At 43.8% G+C, this 21,809-nt stretch overlaps 2 long non-coding RNA genes across 2 annotated transcripts; one reads left to right on the top strand and one right to left on the bottom strand.

The window, feature by feature from the left end:
* Positions 1 to 325: 325 nt before the first annotated feature.
* On the top strand, positions 326 to 20,903 carry LOC116990888. Its single transcript, XR_004416649.1, has 3 exons — positions 326 to 364; positions 4,288 to 4,290; positions 20,893 to 20,903. It is a non-coding gene; the product is annotated as an uncharacterized LOC116990888 (long non-coding RNA).
* On the bottom strand, positions 5,045 to 19,551 carry LOC116990889. Its single transcript, XR_004416650.1, has 3 exons — positions 19,433 to 19,551; positions 10,019 to 10,021; positions 5,045 to 5,056 (listed from the first exon to the last, which is right to left on the bottom strand). It is a non-coding gene; the product is annotated as an uncharacterized LOC116990889 (long non-coding RNA).
* Positions 20,904 to 21,809: the final 906 nt, after the last annotated feature.

Below are 21,809 nucleotides of genomic sequence, written 5' to 3'. Positions count from 1 at the left end.
TTCAGCACACAGAACGTAGTAGGCATTTACTACAAAACAGATCAGTGTGTCCATATACCGTAATATAAATATATACACACATGAATAAATAAACTGATAAAGTGCAAATAACAGATAATGGGTTATTAATGATCAGAGTTTTGTCCGAGCCAGGTTTAATAGCCTGATGGCTGTGGGGAAGTAGCTATTCCTGAACCTGGTTGTTGCAGTCTTCAGGCTCCTGTACCTTCTACCTGAAGGTAGCAGGGAGATGAGTGTGTGGCCAGGATGGTGTGGGTCTTTGATGATACTGCCAGCCTTTTTGAGGCAGTGACTCGGGTTAGTGCAAGGTAAAGCCAGCAACGCCCGATCAAGGACAGTCCCAGTGTATAAGGAAGAACTGCGGATGCTGGAAAAATCGAAGATGCTGGAGAAACTCAGTGGGCGAGGCAGCATCTATGGAGCGAGGGAAGAGGTGACGTTTCGGGTGGAGACCCTTCTTCAGTCCGAGGGTCACCAGGCACCATCACAAGCCATGTTCATACAAACCTACCTCAGCAAGAAGTCAATTATTCGGTAATTAGTTTTAATATTAGGTTTAGAGATACAGCACGGAAACAGGCCGTACCAGCGATCCCCACCCACTAACACTACCCTACACACACTAGGGATAATTTACAATTGGCTTCTGTAAATTGCCACGAGTGTGTACGGAGTGGATGAGAAAGTGGGGTTACACAAGTGTGAATGGGTGATCGATGGTCGGTGTGGAATTGGTGGGCCGAAGGGTCTGTTCCCATGCTGTATATCCAAACTACAAAACAAAAAAAAACTGAGGCCATAGCTTGGTGGGAGGGGCAACATTTAAAGGACATGTGCGAGACAGTTTTTTTTTCCACAGAACGTAAAAATAGTGGCGTGGTACAACCTACAAACCTGCACATCTTTGGAGTGAAAACACGTTTGAAGTAAACATTGAACGATTACCTTGTTAATGTTGAAGGTACAGCCATTTGTTTAATGAATTGCAATTGATTATTGAATCCGTTCGCAAGGTGTTTTCCTGAATTTTCCACTCAAATTCATTTCTACGTAAAATTGGCCAAGATATTGCTATAACTTGAGGAGCAGCATGGTGGCGTGGTGTAGAGTCACAGTGCCAGATACCCGGGTTCGATCCTGACTACGGGTGCTGTCTGTACGGAGTTTGTACGTTCTCCCCGTGACCTGCGTGGGTTTTCTCCGGGTGCTCCGGTTTCCTCCCACACTCCAGAGACGTACAGGTTTGTAGGTTAATTGGCTTTGGTGAAATTTGTAAATTATCCCTAGAGTGTGTAGGATAGTGTTGGTGTGTGGGGATCACATGTCAGTGCGGACTTGGTGGGCCAAAGGGGGCCTTATTCCATGCTGTATCGCTAAACTAAACTAAACTAAAATATAAGAGAGCATTTAAAACCTAATGTTATATTTTCAAAAACTGCTTCGAGACATATTCCTTGGTTTGTTTAACAGTGCTTGTTTGGTAATGTTTAATAATTTGATAACAATTAACGCAGCACTGATGGATTAGTTGCAGAAAATCATTTTTTAATCAAAATGTATTCTTCATCCGTGAGCAGATTTCTGAATATACCGAATCAGTCATAAAAATAACACAGCAGTATGAACATTGACTTCTCTAACTTCAAGTAACCCTTGCTTTCCCTTTCTCTCCATCCCTCCCCCACCCTAGTTCTCTGACTAGTTTGACTGTCCTCCTGATTAAATTTAACTTTGTATGCTTCGTTGCCAGCTTCCCCTCAGCTATCAATGATCTATTCTATATTTTCCTTGATCCACATTCCCTTTGATATCTCATTTTCACACCTTACCCTTCCATATGTCACCCTCTTCCCTGAATCTCAGTCTGAAGAAGGGTCTCGACCCCAAACGTCACCCATTCCTTCTATCCAGAGATGTTGCCTGCCCGGCCGAACTATTCCTTCGCTCCATAGATGCTGAGTTTCTCCAGCATTTTTGTCCACCTTCGATTTTTCCAGCATCTGCAGTTCTTTCTTAAACTAAACTAAATGTTATTTGGTTATTATTCTTTTCAATAAGAGCGTGAGTGATCCTTGAATTCTGCTCCATCCTTTCAGTCTCCCCGCCTCTCTTTGATGTATCAAAAATTACATTAAACTAAATGTACTGAGGAACAAAGTGAGGACAGCTCTGTGGGATACAGATTTTGAAAGACATACAACCCTTTGAATGAAGACATTTCTTCTTATTCCCCATGGGGCACATCCTTCTTTCATATATCTTTAAGAATGTAATGCATTTCAATAAATTCATCCCAAATTCTCTGGAAGAGATTTCTCATCAACCATCTTACTTCAGAAGACAGTTCCTACATCCTAGCATTAACATTTATTTAACATTCAATGAGAGAGTCCTCATTGAAACATACAGAATAAGTTTTTGTCCATCCTGCTACTTATTTCTAAAAATTGCAACAGATTCGCCAGGCAAGACCTTCCCGAATGATGGAGATTTATGTTGGTGAATAGAATAATTAACTGTTCTTGTCTGTATTTTCAGTTTAGTTTAGTTTAGAGAGACTAGGCCATTCGGCCCACCGAGTCCATTCTCGCACCGACCAGCGATCCCCGCAGATTAACTACACACACTAGGAACAATTTTACTTTTATACCAAGCCGATTAACCTACAAATCTGCACGTCTTTGGAGAATACGTCTTTCCGAAAGGAAATGTTGTAAAATATAATTCTGTTAACACATATCATCTTTAGGACAAATTTATTCCTGCTGCAATGGGAACGTAGATATACTCTAGAAGGAATAGATGGGTGTGGATAGAAACTGTATGTGTTATGTGTCTGTTCTCCAAAGAGAATATTTCAAATTCTTAAACCCGTTGAAACTATGTACTTTCCATTTTTTCCCCCCAAAGAAACAGTTCTCAATTCATTGCTTTTGTTTCATGACAATGTCACATTGTAAGCCGCATAGTTAATTTTAATCTCGATTACATCTTGTCCAGAGCATTCATTTTTCATCCCGACTTCTCTCAGGAATATGCCAGCCATGTCCTCCCGTCTGTTTTTCTGTATTTAACAGCTTCTCATCAACGATACAATCTAAATACGCCAAATTGAGTGAACAATAACATGTGTTTCCGTCGTTTTGCTCTGGGGAGTTTTGCAAAATTCACTCAGTTCCATTTGAAATGCTCCTTTTTTTTTCTTTTTTTTTTTTTGCGTAAAATTTAAAAGCAAGTTTCAAGCCTACAATGTCCAATTATCTAAGTGTCTATCAAACCTCAAGGAATGAATATGGTGAATGAAAATTGTGTTATGTTCAGTAATTGAACGAATCCTTTGCTTCCCAAGTGGTTGGATAATTGGCAGTTCATTCTTTAGCTTTCTATCACCTCACATTTTAACATCCTCGTCTCAATCCGTGAAGCTTGAGAGAAAGGAAATCTACTTAGTGTGAACAGCTCTTCATTCAAGAAAAATGTCACAGAATTGGAAGTCACACAGGGTGGCATTAGAGCGTTGAAATAAAAAAATATAAACAAGCTTGCTCTTATTGCCGCAGTATTTATTTTTAGTTTAGTTTAGTTTTGAGATACAGTGGAAACGGGCCATTTGATAATAATAATAATAATAATAATAACTTTATTTATAAAGCACTTTAAACAACTGCAGTTGCCACAAAGTGCTGTACATGAGAACTCATGAACAAAAAGCTATTACAAACAATTAAAAACCATTAAAAACCATAAAACGAAGGACTATAAAAAACACACTAAAAATTAAAAGACATTAAAAGCACTAAAAACAGGAGCAATGCCTCAGCCAGTGTCGAAAGCCAAAGAATAAAAATGTGTTTTTAGGGAGGATTTGAAGATGGACAGTGAGGGGGCCTGTCTGATGTGCAACGGCAAGGTGTTCCAGAGTGCCGGAGCAGCAACAGAAAAGGCTCTATCCCCTCTGAGCTTCCGCTTATACCGTGGTACCTCAAGGAGCAGCTGATCAGCTGACCTGAGGCACCGGGCAGGAGCACATAGGTGGAGCAGCTCAGAGAGGTAAGGCGGGGCGAGCCCATTCAACGATTTAAAAACAAATAAAAGAAATGTGATCTCCACACATTAACACTATCCCTCACACACCAGGGACAATTGACAATTTTACCATGCCAATTAGCCTACAAACCTGCACGTCTTTGGTGTGGGAGAGGGCATAGCCTCGGAATAAAAGGACGTACCTTTGGAAAGGAGATGAGGAGGAATTTCTTTAGTCAGTGGGTAGTGAATCTGTGGAGTTCATTGCCACAGAAGGCTGTGGAGGCCAAGTCAATCGATACTTTTAAGGAGGAGATTGATAGATTCTTGATCAGTACGGGTGTCAGGGGTTATGGGGAGAAGGCAGGAGAATGGGGTTGAGAGGGAAAGATAGTTCAGCCTTGATTGAATGGTGGAGTAGCCTTGATGGGCTGAATGGTCTAATTCTGCTCCTTGAACTAATGTACTTATAATAGGGCTAAGAAGGAAAGATAGAGAGAAGGGTCTCGACCCGAAACGTCATCCATTCCTTCTCTCCAGAGATGTTGCCTGTCCCGCTGAGTTACTTCAGCTTTTTTTGTCTATCTTCGATAGATCAGCCATGAATGAATGGCGGAGTAGATTTGATGGGCCGAATGGCCTAATTCTGCTCCTAGATCTTATGAACATATAATCGGGCTGAGAGGGAAAGGCAGACCAGTCATGATTGAATGGCGCAGTTAACTTGATGGGCAGAATGGCCTAATTCTGCTCCTATCTCTTATAAACACGACCTTCTGTGCAGCCTCTCCACACAGAGCTATGGGATGATTCAGTTCTTGGTATCTGGTGCCCTGTGGGGAGGGAAGTGCTTTGTACCAGGTTCCTTGCACAATACTATTTTCATTAATGCAACTCCATACGTGTTGTGGCTGTGAACTAAATCACTGGAGATTGAAGCTGGTATACGTGAAAAGTCTTTACTCATCATGACAAGCAGGCTTATTCTCGAAGAGACTCTCAGTGGAGTCTCAGTGAACTCCGAATGCATCAAGTTTTTATACTCCACAGAACAAAGATAACAGCAGGTGACTGAATACAACTTCAGTGGCTGTAATGATATTGTTTTCTTCAATGTTGTTGAGTCAAACAAATAGTTTGGTTTAGCTTTGAGATACAGCAGGGAAACAGGCCCTTCAGCCCCCCTGAGTCAGCATTGTTGAGCAGAGGGATCTAGGAGTGCAGGTGCATGGTTCCTTGAAGGTGGATTCACATGTAAATAGGGTGGGCACAAAGGCTTTTGGTACATTGGCCTCCACCAGTCAGAGTATTGAGTATAGAAGTTGCAGTTGTATAAGACATTGGTGAGGCCGCATTTAGAATATTGTATTCAATTCTGGGCACCATGTTATAGAAAATGAGTTGTCAAGCTGGAAAGGGTACAGAGAAGATTGATGAGGATGTTGCCAGGACTAGAGGGTCTGAGATATAGGGAGAGGTTGAGTACACTGGGACTATATTCCTTGGAGTGCAGGAGGATGGGGTATGATCTTATAGAGGTGAATAAAATCATGAGAGGAATAGATTGGTAGATGCACAGAGTCTCTTGCCCAGAGCAGGTGAATCGAGAACCAGAGGACATAGGTTTAAGGTGAAGGGGAAGAGATTTCATAGGAATCTGAGGGGTAACTTTTTCACAGAAAGGGTGGGAGGTGTATCGAATGTGCTGCCAGAGGAGGCTGGGACAATCCCAACAGTTAAGACCCATTCCTTCTCTCCAGAGATCCTCAGTTACTCCAGCATTTTGTGTCTACCAACATTTACGAAACAGACAGGTACTTGGATAGGACAGGTTTGGAGGGATATGGACCAACGCAGCCAGGTGGGACTAGTGTAGCTGGGACATGTTTGCCGGTGTGCGCAAGTTGGGCCGAAGGGCCTGTTTCCACCCAGTATCAATCAATAACTATATGTCAACTATTTTTCTCCCTCCAAACTTTTCGCAAGCCTTTACCACAACCCCTTACGCCAAATAGTTGCTTACCGATTAGTAACCAAATGTTGATTGAAACTCAAACCCATTATGTTACAATTGGTAGACATTTCTATTACACCTTTCTTCTCGCCACTTGAATGAGAACACAAGGAAGTCAACTGATTTAAAAAAAAATTACAGGAGCCCATGAGAAAGATTCATTAGTATTTTAGTTTTGTGTAGAGATACAGCACGGAAAGAGGCCCTTCGGCCCACCGAGTCAGCACCGCCCAGTGATCCCCGCACAGTAACATCACCGTACACACACGAGGGACAATTCTTTTTTTTTACACTTATACCAAGCCAATTAACCTACAAACCTGTACGTCTTTGGAGTGTGGGAGGAAAGTGAAGATCTCGGAGAAAACCCATGCGGTCATGGGGAGAACGTGCAAACTCCGTACAGGCAGCACCCTTAAGGCAGCAACTCTACCACTGTGCCACCGTGTCGCCCTTTGAAGGATGTGGCCAAGAACTCAGAACACTAACTGCGTGGAAATATGTAAGACAAGGGTTCCCAACCTGGGGTAAACCTACCCCTAGGGGTAAATTCACCCCTAGGGGTAAATTCCACCTACCCAGGGGGTACATTTGTTGAAGGTACACAAAAATGCTGGAGAAACTCAGCGGGTGCAGCAGCATCTATGGAGCGGAGGAAATAGGCAACGTTTCGAGCCGAAACCCTTCTTCAGACAGGTACATTTGTTGATCCTGGACTTGTACATATTATTTTCTCATTGACTGACTGTGTTTGGTTCTGGTATACCGGTATCTGTTCATCGGTAGTTGTTCATAAATAAGTGAAATAACATTGTGCTATTAAAGTGGCCAGGGGTAAACGGGACGACAAAGGTTGGGAACCCCTGAGGTAAGACTCACCCGGTAAATTAGGAAACAGGACTCACTTAACTGAAAAACCTGCAAAACGGGAGCGAAAAGAAAACAATGTGATTACCCCAGTGTGAAATGTTAGAAAATAATGGGCTTCAGATGACGACTGTGCTATTTTGGAATAGTTTAATAAATCTCAAATTTCGCCATAAATGTAATGAACGGGACGCGTTTGAGTTTGTTGGACATATGATAGAGGCCAAGATATCCAGTTTCTTCCCATATTCCAAACACGTGGAAGTTAGTAGGTTAAGTGACCTCTGCAACTTGTCCTTCGTGTGTAGGATAGAACTAGTGGCGGCAAGTTGCCAACTTTGGGTCAATTTATCTCAATTACATCGCAGTAGAGATTGGTGGATGTTTGCCGAGTGGTTGATTCTGGGCCCCTAGACTGTCAAAACATTTCAAACTTCATCCCGGTCCAGGACTGATGCCCTCTGGTAAATGCAGAAGGAGAACTAGGGGGGAGTTTAGTATTAGTTTGGAGATACAGCGTGGAAACAAGCCCTTCGGCCCACCGAGTTTGCGCCGACCAACAATCACCCCGTTTACCAGTTCTATCCATGTAGGAAAGAACTGCAGATGCTGGTTTAAACCGTAGATACAAAAAGCTGGAGTAACTCAGCGGGTCAGATAGCATCTCTCTCTCTGTCCTCATTGTACCAGTTTTACTGTCATCCTGGTAAGTCTCATTGTCTGTAACTCTATTTCACCTAGCCCACAGGCTGTTTCCTTTACCATCGTAACATTTTTGCATATCTTTCATTCATTTGTTCTGCATCTCTCGACATCACCGTCGATATCATGTTTCCCTTTCCCCTGACTCTCAGTCTGAAGAAGGGTCTCAACCCGAAACGTCACCTATTCCTTTTCCCCAGAGATGCTGTCTGACCCGTTGAGTTACTCCAGCTCTTTGTGTCTATCGCTAGTTCTACACTACGCAGGAAGGACAATTTGCAGAGGTCAATTAACCTAAAAACTTCCACGTCTTTGGAATATGGGAAGAAACTGGAGCTTGTGGAGGAAACCCACGCAGGTCACGGGGAGAACGTACAAATTACGCATAGACAGCACCCGTAGTCAAAGACCCGAACCTGGGTCTCTGGCGCGAGGTTTACCACCACCTTCAACCAGGTGCCAGACCTCAGCTCCGACAGACAGCACCCATGGTCAGGATCGAACCCGGGTCTCTGGTGCTGTGAGGCAGCAACTCTAACGCTGTGCCACCGTGCCAACCCAGGAGTTGATAGATTGAGTTGGCAATGTTATTCAAGCTTAGTTATTCTGAGATTAGGCTGGCCTGGATTCTCCAAGAGTTTGATGGGGAGTTTCTGGAATGGCTGATCAGACCCAGAAATCCCCGTACAATACAATATAACTATTTTCATCCCTGGTTGAATATTGGTCTGCCAACAGACTCAACGCACGACAAGGTAAACGGGAAAACTTGGAATTAAAATTAAATTAAACTAAATTTAAAATGAAAAGTGAAAACAAAAGGAAAAAAGACAAGCGAGTGTTGTCTGGCTGCCGTGTGCACGGCGCCTTCATCGGAACGAACAAACAAACAAACAAACACAGTCTTATCACCTGAGCAGAGGATTCTAAACTAGAGTGCCCCCACCCCAATTCCCCCCACCCAGTCCCCCATGCTGGGTCCCCGTTGTCAAGCACTATGCTACACGCTAGGGACAGTTTACAATTTACAGAAGCCAAATTCACCAACAAATGTGTTTGTCTTCGGAGTTTGGGAGGAAACCGGAACATCCGGAGTAAACCCACGTGGTCACAGAGAGAACGTACAAACGTGGTACAGACAGCGCCCGTAGTCAGGATTGAACCTGGGTCTCTGGCGCTGTAGGGTAGCAACTCTATCGCTGCGCCACCCTGCCACCTGGCAAAGGAAATCACAACCAACCAGCAAATATACAAATCAGGTGTTAGAAGGTCAACTTTGGCCCTGCCTCGAAGTCACATCTAAATTCTGTCTCTCAGGACAATTCAGTCCCAACTTCTGATATAGAATGCAACTGTCGACAAAATCATAGTTAGGAATACAAGGAATTTATAATGGCCAATTAACCTACCAATGCACACGTCTCTAGGATGCAAAAGGAAATGGAGGCATCAGGAGGGAACTCAAGCGGTTTACAAGAAAAGACACAAAGTGCTGGAGTAACTCTGCGGGTCAGGCAGCATCTCTGGAGAACATGGATAGGTGATGTTTCACAGAATGCTGGAGTAACTCTGCGGGTCAGGCAGCATCTCTGGAGAACATGGATAGGTGACGTCTGGGTCACGACACTTCTTCAGCTGATTGTGGTGGGGGGACTGAAGAAGGGCCTCGACCTGAAGCATCACCCGTTCCTTCACTCCAGAGATGCTGCCTGTCCCGCTGAGTTACTCCAGCATTTTGTGTCTAATTTCGGTGCAAACCAGCATCTGCAGTTCCTTCCTACACATTGGATTACATTTCAGGTCGGCAGAAAGGAAATGTTTCTTCTGCCTAATAATATCATTGAAGTATCATAGGAGACAAAGCACTGAATATTGGAGGCAGAGAACATGAGGAAAGTAATTTTCCTGACAGAGATTGACTCTGAAGTATATTCCACATTATCACATCTGGTAGTTACACTGCAATCCAAAGATATTATTTTCCAAGAGGTTATAATATGCTTCAGTGCATTGCCATCTGAGATGACAGGAAGCTACAAATTTAGCATGCATAAAGAGGGAAAGGATGAATTGGTGAGTGATTATGTTCTTGCACGTATCAATACTCCTATCAATCAATTCCATCTCCACTTCACGCTGCCTCGGCAAGGCCAGCAGCATAATCAAGGACCAGTCTCACTCCCTCTTCTCCCCTCTCCCATCAGGTAAGAGGTACAAAAGACATGAAGGTTTGAGGGTCAAATGGGTTGGTGTGAATGTAAATTGTCCCTAGTGTGTGTAGGATGGTGTTATGGGCCCACTTGGGCGTCATTTGCGCGTTAAGCAGGAGGCGCGCGGGGATTTTGAGAATCCCAAAATCCTGGGGCGGCGTGCGCTACCGCGCGTCACTGCCTACGCTCCCACGTCTCACCACGCACCATGCACGTGTAATGCACGCCATGCACGCGTTACGGACGCGAATTGCGTCGAGGCATGTTAATGACGCGCAAATAACGCCCACGTGGGACAGGCCCTTTAGTGTGCGTGGATCACTGGTCGGCATGGATTCGGTGGGCTGAAGGGTCGGTTTTCACGCTGTATCTCTTAACTAAACTATAAAAAGTACAGAAGTGTGAAAATGCACACCTTCAGATTCGGGGGCAGTTACTTCCCAGCTGTTATCACCAAAATGAACCATGCTATCGCCAACTAGAGAACAGGCCTGAACTCACATCTGCCTCAATGGAGACCCTCAGACTGTCTTTAATTGGATTTCACTCGACTTCATCTCACACTAACCATTATTCCCTTTATCCTGTATCGGTACACTGTAGCTATAGTCTCTTCGTTGGGTGGATGGCATGCTGCAAAAAGGCTGTTCACTGCACCTCAGTACATGTGACAATAAACTAAACTAAAATGCAGTTTAGAAGAGATTTTAGCCCTAATGTTGCAGAATCAGTCCACATCGGGCTTGGAATGTGAATGATCCTTATCTAAGATATCAGGGATAAAGGAACCCACATTTGAGCTGGCTTGTAAGACAATAGAACAGTACAGCACAGGAACAGGCCCTTCAGCCCACAATGTCCGTGCTGGATATGATGCCAAGTTAAATTATTCTTCCCTGCCCGCACGTGATCTATATCCCTCCATTCCTTGCTTATCCAACGTGCCTATATAAAAGCCTCCTCAAGGCCACTATCGTATCTGCTTCCATCACCACCACTGGCCGCGTACTCCAAGCACTCGCCATTCCCTGTGTAAAAAAACCTCCGATGTAGAATTGATATAGGTAGAAATCTTCATGTTCATAACTTCTAGGAGCAGAATTAGGCCATTCGGCCCCTCAAGTCAATTCCGAACTAATCAAGAACCTATCTATCACAGCCTTAAAAATATCCATTGATGGCTTCCACAGCCTTCTGTGGCAAATAATTCCACAGGTTCACCAGAAATTCCTCCTCGTCTCCTTCCAAATGGAAAGTCCTTTAATTCTGAGGCTGTGACCTCTGGCAACCAGATGGAAATGACAGGAACAAATGATGATGATTGTCACCCAGTACAAGTGCGATGTAAGCCAATGGTCAAATGCAGCGTACAACACACTGTTACTGATGTGATGTGTAGCAAGGAACTGCAGATGCTAGTTCAAACCGATGATAGACTCTAAATGCTGGAGTAACTCAACGGGTCAGGCAGCATCTCTGGAGAAAAGGAAGAGGTGACCTTTCGGGTCGCGAACCTTCTTCAGACTCAGACTTCAGACTACTCCACATGAGGCTCGGTGGCGCAGCCCTAGAGTTGCTGCCTTACAGTGCTTGCAGCACCAGAGACCCGGGTTCGATCTCAACTACGGGTGCTGTCTGTAGGGAGTTTGTACGTTCTCCCCGTGCCCAGCGTGGGTTCTCTCCGAGATCTTCGGTTTCCTCCCACACTCCAAAGACGTATAGGTATGTGGGTAAATCCGCTTGGTATAGGTGTAAGTTGTCCGTGGTGTGTTAATGTGCGGGGATCGCAGGTCAGTATAGACTCAATGGGCCAAAGGCCCTGTTTTCAGCACTGTAACACTAAACCAAACTAGACTAAACTGATGAAGGATATTAGTTTAGCAACCTCCTCCCGCAGTTCTTTCTTAAACATTTCGTCTACTCCACTGCGAAATCTGCTCAAGGTATGTCTACTTTGAAGAAGTTCTCCTCCTCTCTCCAAAGACAGCTTAGCAACCTCCTCTCTGCAATTCTTTCTTAAACAAGGGTCCAGACTCAAAATGTCACCTGTTCCGTTTCTCTAGAGGTGAGGGCAGACATTGGACAGATTCAGAAGCATTGTGTGTGTCAGAAGGGATTATTGGAAGAGGCATGGAAATAGAAAGAGAAGGTAATAAATGAGAGGGGTGGCTACCAATGAAAACATCTAAACAGGGAGAGGAATCCCTCTGTGTGCGAGGGAGGGTGTATAACGTGCAGCCTGATGCTGTGATTTGTGTGGCATCTGTGTATGAGAAATGAAGACAGGGCTCCAGTTCACATGCATAGATGCCGTACAACATCAAAGCACCAGGAGCCGTATTTTACAGGCTCTCAGCGTTGAAGACTTTCTCTCCCTGTCAAGCTATTGGATTGGTAACACTACTCTGATTAGTTACTTTCTGTTTGGGTTTGCGACAGGACTTCAGAGTCACGGTGCTGAAACAAATATACACGATGTTTGTACAACTGACTGACACAGGAACAGATTGTCCCCTTACGGTAGCGAGGCCGTTGATAAGAAATGTACTCACTCACCTTTCCAACAAAGCGCATTCAATCTCTAGGCGTAGATAGTCACAAAATACTGGAGTAACTCAGCGGGACAGTCAGCATCTCTGGAGAGAAGGAATGGGTGACGCTTCAGGTCGAGACCCTTCTTCAGACTGAGATCTCAAGGCGTATATGGGTGGATTTCTGACAGCATTGTGGCAAATGCATTTCAGGGTCTGTGACAAAGGCCGATAATTTCAAGGTATCGCCAATAATTGTAACTGACTGGGCGGCACGGTGGCGCAGCGGTAGAGTTGCTGCCTTACAGCGCCAGAGACCCGGGTTCGATCCTGACCACGGGAGCTGTCTGTACGGAGTTTGTACGCATTGACGTGCGTGGGTTTTCTCCGGGAGTTCTGGTTTCCTCCCACACCCCAAGTTAATTGTCTTTGGTGAAATTGTAAATTGTCCCTAGTGTGTGTAGGTTAGTGCTGGTGTACGGGGACCGCTAGTCGGCGCGGACTCGGTGGGCCGAAGGGCCTGTTTCCACCCTGTATCTCTAAACTAAACCAAACTAAACACGTTGCTTTACAGCTGACTGACACAGGAATACTTTTGCGATAGAAATACCTATGATAAGAAATAGACCCACACACCTGTAGAACAAGGTCAAGGACTGTATGGGTGACATTCTGTCAGCACTGTGGCAAAGTACTCCAAAGGCATACAGGTTTGTAGGTTAATCGGCTTGGTGTAAATGTAAAATTGTCCCTAGTTTGTGTAGGTTAGTGTTAGTGTTAGTGTGCGGGGATCGCTGGTCGGTGCAGGCTCGGTGGGCTGAAGGGCCTGTTTCCGCGCTGTGTCTCTAAATAATACTAAACTAAATTAAATGTATTGCATGGTCTATGGCATGGGCAATAATTGCAAAGAATTGTCATTAATTGTAACTGACCACTATGCACAGCCTAAGTGATTAGTCAAGGATTGGTTTGGAAGGTCCTTTGGAAGGATGAATTCTTACTTTCAAACACTGAAACACAAATTTGCTGACATTTCAGAAACTGGCTCATTGTGTGCCATTCTTTCAGAACTCAGCTTGTGGCTATGCTGTTCATTTCTATGTTTACACAAAAAAAACAAATTGAGTCCTAACATTAACTACAATTTAACAGATCATTTTCAATGTCAGTGTTCCAAAACCTAAAGGGGCTGCTCCTTGCCTTCTGGCTGCACTTCACACCCACCATCCTCACCTTTTGACACGCTGTGCGCAAGGGAGAGGGTAGGGTTGGAGATGTCCGGTAGGCCTGGCCAAGCTGGCCATCCACAGGTCACGGTGCCTGCCCTTTTTCTAGGGTTACGTCCGCGCCTGGGTGGTGTTAGAGAGGGACTTTGCGCTGTCCACGGGCACTCGGGGGGATTTCCGGGATCGCTGGGCACCGCGGGGGGTGGAACACATCCATAACAAGGATGAGGAAATAATAAGTGAAGAATATTTGGTTTACTTGTACTACAGTGGTAGGTTTTGTTTGAATCATTTAGTATTGTACATATTATTGTAAATAATTGAATCAATTATTTTTGGTTAAAACATTTTTTTTTTAATTATTAATTTTTTAAAAAATTTCACATTGGCCTGAAGGCAGTTCCTAAAAGAAGATTCCTCCATCGTCAATCTCCACATGTGGAAACCTACTGAAGTATTTAATCTCTCAGCACACCAAGCCGATCTGCCATCTGCTACTAATTAAATATTAACAAATACGTTGTTAAAAAGAAGGGCCATGATCTTCAGTCTGAAGAAGGGTTTCGGCCCAAAACGTCGCCTATTTCCTTCGCTCCCTAGATGCTGCTGCACCCGCTGAGTTTCTCCAGCATTTTTGTGTACCTTCATTATTATCTGGTTGGTCTGAAAAATGAACTGGAAGCTCCGGAGATCCTTTGATAAATGGTGGTGCAACGGTGGAGTTGCTGCCTCACAGCTCCAGAGTCCAGGGTTTGATCCTGACTATGGATGCTGGCTCTGCGGAGTTTGCACGTTCTAGAATTTAGAAGATTGAGGGGGGATCTTATAGAAACTTACAAAATTCTTAAGGGGTTGGACAGGCTAGATGCAGGAAGATTGTTCCCGATGTTGGGGAAGTCCAGAACAAGGGGTCACAGTTTAAGGATATTGGGGGAAATCTTTTAGGACCGAGATGAGAAAAACATTTTTCACACAGAGAGTGGTGAATCTCTGGAATTCTCTGCCACAGAAGGTAGCAAAGCAAGAATTTCATTGTCCTATACAGGGACACATGACAATAAACTCACTTGAACTTGAACTTGAACTAGTTGAGGCCAGTTCATTGGCTATATTTAAGAGGGAGTTAGATGTGGCCCTTGTGGCTAAAGGGATCAGGGGGTATGGAGAGAAGGCAGGTACGGGATACTGAGTTGGATGATCAGCCATGATCATATTGAATGGCAGTGCAGGCTCGAAGGGCCGAATGGCCTACTCCTGCACCTATTTTCTATGTTTCTATGTTCTCCCCGTGACCTGCGTGGGTTTTTGTCCGTGATCTTCGGTTTCCTCCCACACTCCAAAGATGCGCAGGTTTGTAGGTTAATTGGCTTGGTATAAATGGAAATTGTCCCTAGTGTGTGTGTGGGACAGTGTTAGTGTGTGGCGATTGCTGCTCGGCGCGGACTTGGTGTTTCCGCGCTGTATCTCTAAACTAAATAAACCAAACAAAGTCTGAAGAAGGGTCTCGACCCGAAACGTCACCCATTCCTCCTCTCCAGAGATGCTGCCTGTCCCGCTGAGTTACTCCAGCATTTTGTGTGTACCTTCAAACTAAACAAAGTGCTGGAGAAACTCAACGGGTCAGGCAGCATCTCTGGAGAACATGGATAGGTGATGTTTTGGGTGGGGACCCTTCACTGTATTCAGATGGGATAGAGAGGGTTGTAAACTGGAAGGGAATCACCCCAAAGATCTAGACAAGCCACACGTTATCCTAAATTGAATGCATCTGGCCAATCTTTCATAGTTGCAAAGCTACCATTGTGAGAGTGGGTTCACCGCATGCACTGCAAACTATCATGAGAAAGCCTGGCCATTAATTGTGGTATCAATGGCAGCATTCCTAAAGAGTGAATCTTTAATTTAGTATTAGTTTGGTTTAGAGATACAGCGCGAAAACAGGCCCTTTGGCCCACCAAGGCCGCAACAACCAGCGATCCCCGCACATTAACACTATCCTACACACACCAGGGACAATTTTACATTCAAGTTCAAGTTCAAGTGGAGTTTATTGTCATGTGTCCCTGTATAGGACAATGAAATTCTTGCTTTGCTTCAGCACAACAGAACATAGTAGGCATTTACTACAAAACAGATCAATGTGTCCATATACTATAATATAAATATATACACACATGAATAAATAAAATGATAAAGTGCAAATAACAGATAATTGGTTATTAATAATCAAAGGTTAGTCAGAGCCAGGTTTAATAGCCTGATGGCTGTGGGGAAGTAGCTATTCCTGAACCTGGTTGTTGCAGTCTTCAGGCTCCTGTACCTTCCTGTACCTTCTACCTGAATTCATACCAAGCCAATTCATCTACAAACCTGTGCGTCTTTGGAGTGTGGGAGGAAACCGAGGATCCTGGAGAAAACCCACGCGGTCACGGGGAGAACGTACAAAGTCGGTACAGTCAAGCACCCATATTCAAGATCTCTGGTGCAGTAAGGCAGCAGCTCTACCACTGCTCCCCCCCCCTCCCCCCCCCCCCCCCCCCCCACCCCCCCCTCACCCCCCCCCACCCCCGTGCCACACATTGGATTAGATTAGAAAAATGAGGAAAGAATCTTTGGAAAAAAAACTGGTATTCCAAAATGAAAACTTATCAGCCGCAAACATTATTTCTGTTTACACGCAATTATCTTTTGTTTGTCACTCTGAACAAAAGAAGGCGAGTTGTGGTCCGCACGATGAATATTAAAGCAGCCAATAACATTAGCCTTCTTTACAGGCCGAGGTTTTAACTGCATTCCATTAGTGTACTGAACTCGACTAGCCACCTCGGTAAAATAAAAAGAAAATTACATATTGATTTATTCGTCCTAAGTTGCTTTGTTAAGGCTTCATGGTTTTTGAGGCCATGAACAGGCCTGTGTGATTTATCCAAAAGTCCCTGTGGAATTAACTTATTTACTCAAGAAATGCTTGCCCTGCCTCTAGTGAATCGAAGAACCTACGTTGCGTAGTCACTCATCGTTATTATGGATCATGATTTCAGAGTCTGAATGGATTTGGACAAACAAGTCATGACTGCATGGCTACAATAATTGTTGAACACGTTTCAAGTTATCAACTTTCCCGCTTTCACTACATTGCCAGCCATTGTTCTAGTTCCGTGCATCAATTAAGCTAATACAACTGATTAGAAAAGAGTAAGCTTCAATATTTACTTATTGTATGTTTTAATGGGGTCATTGAAGTTTCAATGGCATGAACTGAATCACAATGACTCAGTGCTCATTTATACAGATTCATTAACTCCACCACTCAATACTTTCTCCTCATTGACCAGGCTGTGCTTGGCTTTCTGTTCTGGCTTTTGTTGAAATTTGCACATTTACTTTGCATTTAAGACACAATCTTCTGGTATATCACAATCATCAGGGCCTTCATACAAATATTAACAAATAAAATCACAGTGGATGTTAGATTTGAGAGCAGAGGGTTAATGATGGGGCACCTCATAATGATGGGGGGGGGGGGGGGGTGGGGAACCTCATTGCAACAATAGACAAAATAGAACCTCATTGCAACAATAGACAATAGAAAATAGACAATAGGTGCAGGAGTCAGCACCGCCATTCAATGTGATCACGGCTGATCATCCCCAATCAGTACCCTGCTCCTGCTTTCTCCCCATATCCCCTCACTCCGCTATTTTTAAGAGCCCTACCTAGCTCTCTCTTGAAAGCATCCAGAGAACCCGCCTCCAACGCCCACTGAGGCAGAGAATTCCACAGACTGCACAAATTCCACGGACTTGCAACGTAACGAACAGTGAAAGGCCGGGATCTCATTGAAGTACCGAACAGTGAAAGTGTGGGTGTGGTGAGGATGTTTCCACTAGTGGGAGAGTCTAGGACTGGAGGTCATAGCCTCAGAATTATAGGGCGTTCCTTAAGGAAGATGTGGAGGAATTTATCTAGTCAGAGGGTGGTGAATCTGTGGAATTCTTTGCCGCAGAAAGATGTGGAGGCCAAGTCAATGGATATTTTTTAGGTAGAGTTAGATAGATTCTTGATTAGTGATGGGTGTGGGGAGTTAGAGGTGCTGCCTGTCCCGCTGAGTTACTCCGACATTTTGTGTCTATCTTCGGTTTAAACCAGCATCTGCATTAGGGAGAGTCAACGTGGTTTTGTACGTGGCAGGTTGTGTCTCACAAATCTGATTGAGTTTTGAAGATGTGACCAAAAACGTTGATGAGGGCAGAGTTGTAGACATTGTATAGGTATGTTGCAAAGCGTACCTGAAGCGTCTTTGAAAATCTGCCGTTGCGGGTGTGCGCGATTTTGGCGCCGTTTAGAGGGGGCGGGTTTAAAACGCGGTTTTCTCTAGGCTGTTCAAATCGAAGATGTTCAGCCTATTAACGAAAAATCGCTGATAGACCCCGTCGCAAAAGCTATTATTAGGTTTAAAGGCCTTGAATAATAGTTATAGTAGTTTAAAAATCAATCTCTAAACCCGCGACCGCCAGCAACCGCAGAGTCTCATAAAGCAAATAGCAGAAGTTAGGTTGTATATTTTTACATTAAAAAGGGCTTCTAAAGATCCCTTTATACAAAGTTTAATATTGCGAGTAGCTCAATTTGGCCCCATTGTATCCCGCAGTATTTTTCTCGGCATTTGGGGCACAAATCTAGCGCAATGTGAACGTTCTAAACCAGCGCGTTCCACAGGATCCCACTAGAAAGCTGATTTAAATGGGCATTTATTTACAGCAATTGAACACTAAATTCCTTCCATTTGGTCTATAAATTAATGTAAATGAGATTTAAAAATCATGTTTTATTGTGAATTATTTGTGAATATTATTTGGACATTTAGGCTATTTAAAAATGTTAATAATTTATTAAGAAATGGATAGATGTTTAGATCTAGTAATTGAAGTCTGAAATTAGCTACAATTAGGTAACTAACTAATTATATGCTTTAATTTCAGGTCATCCAAGTAAGATTATTTTATATTTGTTTCAGAATGCTTCAATCTATGATAACTGAAAATTTCATTCAGTTCTCTTAATTTTTAAGAAAGTTATGGGCTTTTGACTGTTCACGATCACAACTTTTTTGTTATGTCCATAGAAAATCAATAGGGAACAAGATGCTCATTTCCGAGTATGAAAATGGCCATAACTTTTTAAATACTTGAGATATGAAAGTGAATTAGGTGTCAAATTAAACTTATTTTTATGCTTTATCTGATGGGATAAATTACAGACTTGATTTTTAAAATCTCAAAATTTTGTAACATTGCTACATTGTATATCTTGATCTCAGCAAGGTATTCAACTAGGTTCCACATGGTAGGCTGCTCTGGAAGGTTAGATCGCATGGGATCCAAGAAGAGATTGCAGAATGGATAGAACATTTGCTTTATGGAAGGAAGCATAGGGTGATGGTGGAAGGTTGCTTCTCAGAATGGAGGCCTGTGACTAGTGGTGTGCCTCAGGGTTCAGTGCTGGGCCCATTGCTGTTTATCATCTACATCAATTATATGGATGAGAATATGGCGTGAATACATGGCATGATTAGCAAGTTTGCAGAAGTCACAAAAGTGGGGGGGAATTGTAGATATTGAAGATGGTTGTCAAATATTGCAGCAGGATCTTGATTGGTTTGGGAGGTGGGCTGAGGAATGGTTGATGGAATTTAATACAGAGAAATGGAAGGTGTTGCAATTTGGGAAGTCTAACATGGGCAAGGCCGACAATGTAAAGGTAGGTCTCTGGGGAGAGTTGTTTAGCAGAGGGATCTATGAATGCAGGTGCATAGTTCCTTGAAAATGTCATCACAGGTAGATAGGGTGGTCATAAAAGGTTTCGGCACATTGCCCTTCATCGGTGAGAGTATTGAGTATAGAAGTTGGGAGGTCATGTTGCAGTTGTATTAAACGTCGGAGAGGCCACATTTAAAGTATAGTGTTTACTTTTGGTCACCATGTTAGCGGAAAGATGTTGTCAAGCTAAAATGGTGCAGAGATTTACAAGGGTGTTGCCAGGACTCATGGGCCTGACCTATAGGGAGTGGTTTATTCCGTGGAGTGCAGGAAGTTGCGTGATGATCTTGTAAGAGGTGTACAAGATCATGATAGGAATAGATTGGGTTAGTACGCAAAGCCTTTTGCCCAAAGCAGGAGAATCAAGAACCAGAAGCTTAAGGTGAGAGAGGAAGGGTTTAATAGGAACCTGAGGGGTAAGGGTGGTGGGTGTATGGAATGAGCTGCCAGAGGAGGTAATAGAGGTAGGAACTATTACAATGTTTAAGAAACATTTAGAAACGTACATGAATATACATGGGTATAGAGGGATGTGGGACAAATGCAGACAGGTTCAGTTCAGTTTAGTTTATTGTCACGTGTACCGAGGTAAACATAGAAACATAGAACATAGGTGCAGGAGTAGGTCATTCGGCCCTTCGAGCCTGCACCGCCATTCAATATGATCATGGCTGATCATCCAACTCAGTATCCTGTACCTGCTTTCTCTCCATACCCCCTGATCCCTTTAGCCACAAGGGCCACATCTAACTCCCTCTTAAATATAATCAATGAACTGGCCTCAACTACATTATGTGGCAGAGAATTCCAGAGATTCACCACTCTCTGTGTAAAAAATGTTTTTCTCATCTCAGTCCTAAAAGATTTCCCCTTTATCCTTAAACTGTGACCCCTTGTTCTGGACTTCCCCAACATCGGGAACAATCTTCCTGCATCTAGCCTGTCCAACCCCTTAAGAATTTTGTAAGGTGCAGTGAAACACTTTTGTTGCCTGCTATCCAGTCGGTGGAAAGACAATACATGATTGCAATCGAGCCATTTAATGGCCTGTCCCACTGTACGAGGTAATTCAAGAGTTCTCCCGAGTTTTTCCCTGATTCGAACTTGTCCGTAGCGGGAGTCGTAGGAGTTTGTGGATGTCTCGTAGCAGCTAGTACGAGTAAAAAGTAACAGTTTTTTTCATCACGAGTATTTTTTTACTCGTGGGCATTTTTCACAGTGTTGAAAAAACGTCACGAGTTTACGGGGCTTCACGAGTACCTACCGTAGCTCGTACGAGCCGCTACGTGACATCCACGAGCTCCTACGGACCCGCTGCGGATATTCTCCGAGTTTGAATCAGGGGAAAACTCGGGAGAACTCTTGAAGTACCTCGTACAGTGGGACAGGGGCTTTACAGTGTATGGTTGCGTGAAAAGGGAATAACGTTGAACGCAAGGTAAAACCAACAAAGTCTGATCCAGAATCGTCCGAGAGTCACCAATGAGGTAGATATGTAGTAGGATAAGGGGCTACGGGGAGAGGGCAGGGATATGGACCTAGGTATGGTTAGTATAGTAAGACCTGAGTGATCTCCTGGACAAGTGTCGATCGCCTGGATTGGGGTCGGAGAGGAATTTCCCGGATTTTTTTCCCGAATTGGACCTGGGTTTTTATCCGGTTTTTTGCCTCCCCCAGGAGATCACGAGGTTCTTGGGGTGGAGAGGGGTGATAGCGGTATAAAGGGGAGGGTAGTGTCTTGTGTTCTGTGTCTTGTGTCTACTGTTTGTGGGTAAGTGTGTCTGTTTAGTGTTCAGCCATGAGCGAATGGCGGTGCGGGCTCGACGGACCTGGTGGTCTACTCTCGCACCTACTTTCTATGTTTCTATGTTTCAGCACTGCTCTACGGGACTAGTGTTGATGGGGCCGTGTTGGTCGGGTTGGCCAGTTGGGCCAAAGGGTGTGATTCCATGCTGGATAACTCTATGACCAAGCACAGAATGGGAGATTAGATAGAAAGGTGAGACTTGTCCTGCTAATGTAATTCCATGTGTAAGTGGACAAATGCCGGGCAGCAAAACCATTGAAAGCATGACCACAGATCCTAAACTCATTATAATATGTAAACAAAATTAATCAAAGACCTTAAAAGCCTTAATCCACAATGAGACTAATCCTAAAGTAAGTGGGGAAGAATCAATAAGTAAAATGAATCAAAGGGAATACATTAACTGCGAGAGTGACAAACATGAGTAATGAAAGTAGAATGCAAGAAGGTTGACTGAATATCAATACAACGAGAAAGATCTTGCAGTCTGTGTGAAGCCGAATTAAGTATAAGAACATATAAGTTCAGGACATGATTTCAGATCAATGGATTTAGAAGATTAAGTTAAATCCATAAGTAGCTTGTG

This window comes from Amblyraja radiata, chromosome 32 (genome assembly GCF_010909765.2).
Source record: "Amblyraja radiata isolate CabotCenter1 chromosome 32, sAmbRad1.1.pri, whole genome shotgun sequence".
Taxonomy (NCBI): Eukaryota; Metazoa; Chordata; class Chondrichthyes; order Rajiformes; family Rajidae; genus Amblyraja; species Amblyraja radiata.
Note: the sequence above shows the minus strand (reverse complement) of the source record. Positions and strands in the feature narration are given on the sequence as shown.